Source organism: Mesitornis unicolor, unplaced genomic scaffold, assembly GCF_000695765.1.
Source record: "Mesitornis unicolor isolate BGI_N332 unplaced genomic scaffold, ASM69576v1 scaffold52343, whole genome shotgun sequence".
In the NCBI taxonomy this organism is placed as follows: domain Eukaryota; kingdom Metazoa; phylum Chordata; class Aves; order Mesitornithiformes; family Mesitornithidae; genus Mesitornis; species Mesitornis unicolor.
This window is the reverse complement of record NW_010176390.1, coordinates 2,195-8,101: the sequence shown is the minus strand read 5'-3', so window position 1 is coordinate 8,101 and position 5,907 is coordinate 2,195.

Genomic DNA, 5,907 nt, shown 5'->3' with positions numbered 1-5,907 from the left:
TGAATGAATTGCAGAGTGTCTGTATTTTGCCTCTAGTCACAGCAGCAAGATAACAGGGTTGCTGTGAGTGCTACCTAATGGAAGTGGAGTGACAAATGCAGGTGGCATTGTGAGCTGCCACTCTCAGGCATCTGAAGATTTGTTTCATATGACTCTTCTGTTATACTTTTCTCTCTTATTCCCTTGATTTTCCTTTCTTGTATTATCTCTTCCTGCTTTGTTTCTTTTAGTCTTCACTTATCTTCTCTTCTTTACCTTTCTTGACACTTTTTTTCTGTATTCATCCTCCTGACTCCACCAAATTCAAGTCCTCACAGGCCCCACTCTTGCTGACCTTCCTGCCATCGAACCTCCCTTGCAGGATATTTCTTTGTTTCTTCTAAAGGAATTATTTGAATTCAGTGACCATGAAGACAACTTGTATGTTAGGTGTACAAAAAGTACAGTAAGCGAATAACGAAAATAAAGGAAAACTCTGGGGTGAAAATATTGTCTTGCTTCACAAAGCATGTAGAAGTGCACTTAGTCTAGTGGTTCATTTTCATCTTTTGATCCTTTTTGCTTTTGATATGGGTGTTATGGGGATGATTTGGGTTATTTAAATGCTGGCATTAAAAAAAATAATTCTGCCTATATGAAAATGCCAAGAAACAGTTTTGTACTTTCTCAGCTTTGTATGTCTAGCATGAAAGTGACAAGTAGCTAGATTTTGCTCCTCACTGAAAGACACGTGGATTTTAGGGTTGATAATATGAATATTTCCAGGCACACTATTGTTCACAACTGAAGTTGGCATGGAACAAGGGCAATTTGTACTTCCATTTGTGTGTGAGTCACAATTTAGACTCAGAGGAAGATTTTAGTAGTAATGCCTGCAGGACATATCATGCCAAAGTGATGATTTGTTTCTGTCATATTATTACTAATGCTCCTATTTCAGTGACTTTGAATTGGTTCAGAAATGGGCAGTATATTACGAGATATTTTATACCTATGATATGTTAATAATGGTATCTTCCAGTTCATTTCCAGGTGCAGAGCAGGATGCTATTTTAAAATTATAAATCCTTTACCACCTGAAATGAAGGTTACCTGAAATGCCTACAGCCTCTCTCTGTATGTCTTAATGACCTGATGTGTTAAGGTTAGAAGTCTTATAACAACTTCTGGGCCAGCTAGAAGAGGTATTCTTGATAATATATCCTCAATAGAAGGGCACTCTTCCTCTTTGAGATCATTTTTTCCCCTTACTCTTGCTGCAGAGCGCATTTGCCATCTCAACTTTTTTACTGAACAAGATGAAGTTACAAATGATGAAAAGATCTTGGGTTTGGGAAGTGTTTGTTAGACATCTGTTAAGGCCCAGTTTTGAAAGATATTGCTCTAAAATCTTTGTTTTGTTCTGAAAAGTAAGAACTGTACCCCAGCATTAAATATCCTAAAAGATAAGGTGTATTGTCTTCTTTTTGAGGACTCAGTTTATACTTATTTACATCCTTCAATGGATAGGTAACATCTATGGTAGAGAGTTATTAGCAGATCATCATCAACAGTGAATTATTTTTCAATGGTACTCTCTTGGAAATGTCTTCAATCCCGAAGAGCAATGAGAGGGCCCAATGTGTGTGTAAGAATGAAAAAGGCAGCATAATTATGGTATATTAACATATTTACCCAGATATAAAGAACTAGAGCATTTCATCTGAAACTTTTATGTCACCAGCACTGTTCATCAGCATTTAAAACTGCAACAAGGAAGACATTTCTAAATGCATATGTCCAAATCCTCTACTGGTTAAACTGTGATGCCACCAGTGAATTGAGCAGTGCTCAGTGCGTGCCTGAAAGATTTGGGAATCCAAGGGCAAAGTGACTCCATCAATCATGGGAAATTCTCCCTCATCAATGTCGATTTGGTTGCACAAAGGAAAACAAAGTAGAGTCCTGAGATTTGCTGAGTGAATTTAAAATGTTGCACAGGACTTCACCTATGTCTGATATCACCTCCAAGAGAGAGCAGAAAACCACTTTCAGCTTCAATTCTGCTCACTGCAGAGTATGAGCAAACAGAGTCTGACCATTTCACGCTATATTCAAACATTTCTTTAAAAAAAATCTTGTTGCACAAAGTAATATGTTTCAAGGTATCATGCAGTACAATGTTCAAAAGCTTGTTTGGATAGTTATTCAAGTAAACACTGAATTACTCAGAATCAAAGGAAATAGGCACTAGAGCTACATAGCATTATTTAAATAGCTCAGAGGGGTTTTATTTAAAAGAGTGTGAGTCACTGCTGAATTTTAAAGAAACATGCTATTTGAGACACCAGTGCATAAAGGGGGCCCTATCATTAGCATTTTGCTTCCTGACGCTAATTTATAGCACAGTGTAGTGTTGCATCAAATCATTGTCAAACAGATAATGCCAATGCTCCATTCAGAGCTTTCACATCAGCTGCAGAATGACAGATAACGAGGCTGCTTTTGCCTAAATAAAGCAATGCATCTGTTAGAGTCCTAAATGACTTCTTGCATGGGGTGTTCTTCAATTAAGCAAACTCAGGCAAGCTGGAATGAAACTTCACCTACTGAAATATGCAGAAGGAGAAAGTAAAACAATTCATTACCTTGTGAAATGAAAACCACTTTGTGTAGTCTATTGTGATTCAGCAGCACACACCAAAATATATTCTACCCTCATTTAAAAGTAAGGCTACCAAACCAGATGTTATCAGAAGCGATGTAACAAAGAATACACTACATAGCCAAAGTCAAAGTCACACAACCTGTGTAGAGAGGTACCTGGACCTTCTGCTTCCAGTTATCTTACCAGGTAATTTCATAGGGACTAGGGAAGGCCATAAATAAACTGAGCACATCTTAACATCCCAGTAGCTATTATCCCATATGCTACACAGTCTTTATGCAAGAGTCTAAGAGGGCTAATTTATCCCCTCCTCTTTCTCAAATATTTCTGTATCCCAGGTAGGATAAGGACTGTGTATTTCTGCTATAAGACCTACTACTATGATGTTTTTAGCCAATGCTGCACATCAAAAGGTCTCAGCCACACTGCCTTGGCCTGGGGGATAGAGCAGATGTTTCAAAGTTTATTTTACATTTTTAATCTCTTAACTCTGGATTTCACACCTTAATTTATTTTTTTAAATTAATTTTTAAGTTTCACATGGTAATTTTTTAAAACGCCACCGTAGGTGTTTCTCTCTTCTGGAAAATGCCATGAAATGGCCCAAACCACACATGCTCTGCTTTCCAGGCTTACATATACTGACCCTTTAAGCACACGCATCTACCTCCACCTACCTGTACAAAAGTAAGTTAGCTTTCATTTAAGATAGGTAACTAACTGTGCTGACTGACCAGCAAAGTGTTTAAAACACCCCTAAACACTCTGCCACACATATGTACTAAGCAGTCTTAAAAATCTTTCCAATAGTTTTCTATTCATCCTTTAAATTGCTCCCAGGTCCCAGTGCAGCCAATGCTCCTGTCCAATGCTCCCACTGTTGGTTGGGAACATCGCAATGGTTTCTGCCCTTAGCTGCTGCTTTTGGAGGTCCCCAACCCACTTTCAGGGTTGCTCAGTTGCTTCAGCTGCTAATTCTCTCCTGAAACAATAGAGGACAGATTTTTCATCTTCCTAATAAGTTAGGATGGCTGAAAGTGATTATTCATTTCAGCAAAAGGACCCAGTAGTACTTTCAATCTGTTACCCAGGCAGGTAGATATGATCACTCAACGGGAAAGAATCATCACTCGTAAAGTCAGATAATGTTAAGCCATATTCAAGATAGATTGGATGTTAGTGGCACTGTGCATAATTCCTCCATACATATGTCAACAGCACAATAGTAGACAACAGAAAAAAGATGCACATCGATTTCTGCACTTTATCATAGACATTTATTCACAGCAACTAACAAATGTCATTGAGGTTAAAGTTTAATAGCCCAGTGAGGCAGCGATGCTTTATTCCACCTGGATTTACAGCATGATGCAGCATTTCCTACGTAATTAAATATAAAATGTGGCTGTCAAAGCAAATGAACTAGACATTATTAAACATTTTTAGATGCTTGCAAGGCTAAGCTCTACTAATGATACTATGGTGACCCTTTGGGGACAGCTTTGAGTGCAAGGCTCATGGGCTGTTAAGTGCCATTCTCTGTCTCCTAGGAGAAAAACATGATAAGTAAGGTAGACTTTTCCACTGGACTGGATTCAACTCTGGGTCACCAGTGGCTATAATTAGTGTTTACATCAGGCAGTCCCAAACTGTGCCAGAACGAAATATTTTGGAAACAGGTGTCTACCATCACAACGTGTGCTCTGATTTCTGCAGGAAACAGCTGGATTTCTCTCTTTTTTCCTCTCTCTTTATCTCTTTTTTTCCCTCTTATACCCATTTCATTACAATTCAAACAGCAGCTATTTTGGTCCACAAAATAAGAAAAATATGCTTGGATCAGCCTAGAAGCTACCATTCATAATTTAAAGACATTGCAGTCTAAATATTATACCATACATCAGCACGTCATATCACAGCATCAAAATCTTGAGATGAGTATTTTCAGAAGCCTGAATTGAAATTTCTCAAAAAAAAACCCACCTTTTTTTTTCCCTCAGGAAATTTTTCAAACATTCTTTCTAATTCTGAATCTGATTGAAATCCATTTAAAGCACTGAAAAAACAAGTGAACCAAGAATTTCAGGCTTGAACTAACTTGAGCAATCTTAGCTGTTGCAACAGCTTCTTCAAGGACTGACTACTGCTATGTGGCATCATTGGGGAAGCCCTGGGAAGACAAATTGGAATCCCCAACAGAAAAAAACTCTGATCAAATATTTTTACAATGTGTGTGTGTGCATACTCACCATAAGGGTTTCAGATATAAATGTAAGAGATTCAAATTCCCTATGCCTCAGGAAGATAAGTTGCTTGAGAGGTGAAACAGGGCTGTTATTTGGCATGAGGATTTCGGTCCTGTAAAGAAGAAAGAGCACAAGAAAAACTGGGGAAATTTTGTGGAAAGCTGAAGCTGGTTTGGATTCCTCATGTGTATGCTCACTGAGAAAGGTACGGATTGCGAGTTTCTGCCACAGCATATTCTACTAGGACACATTTCTTAGAGTAAAAGTGCCAATTTTGTCTTCATTTATATGCAGCTTGAACAATTTCTTTGATACATTTTGAATGATGATAAAAAAACCACCACAGTTCTCTCCCAAACTAATATGTAAAAATGTTTTACTTACCAGACTTTTTCAGGGCATGGGTTATAGGTGCATACTCACAATTTGCTCATCCAAAAAACTAAGATATTCTTGCTGATCTGACTGGTCATACGGTATGCTAAGAGTAACACTCCATCACGTCCATTGCCTGGCAAAACAAAGGAAAACACAATTTTCTCAATCCGTAGAATAACAGCCACAGACTTCACAAAAATCATGGGTTGCGCAGTTTCTGCAGGTAGTTGCAGTGGTTTACTCATAGAAACATGAAACCAAATATAGACAAGGTCGTAACCTCACAATACTGAGGTCAAGACTGGTATCACCACTCATATGGGGCTATACCAACCTCTCAGTTATGCCAGCATCGATTGCTTTCCTACTGGAGCCTGGTGGAGCCATTCTGTCTTCTATAAAATAAACACTGATTGAAAGAGGCAGAGAGTTATTTTCTATCCTGGTGAAAATAACCATGATTTTTAATGCCAGACAATGACCTAGGACAGCTTCCTGGCTCTCTTGTACCCCCTAAGTGCTCTACTCACCAGGCTTTTATTATTAGCTTTACACTAAAAGACCTTTACAATTCTGATTTATTTAGCTGCAGAAAAAAGAAAAGACATTCTTTGAAATCCTTAAGTTTTGTAGAAT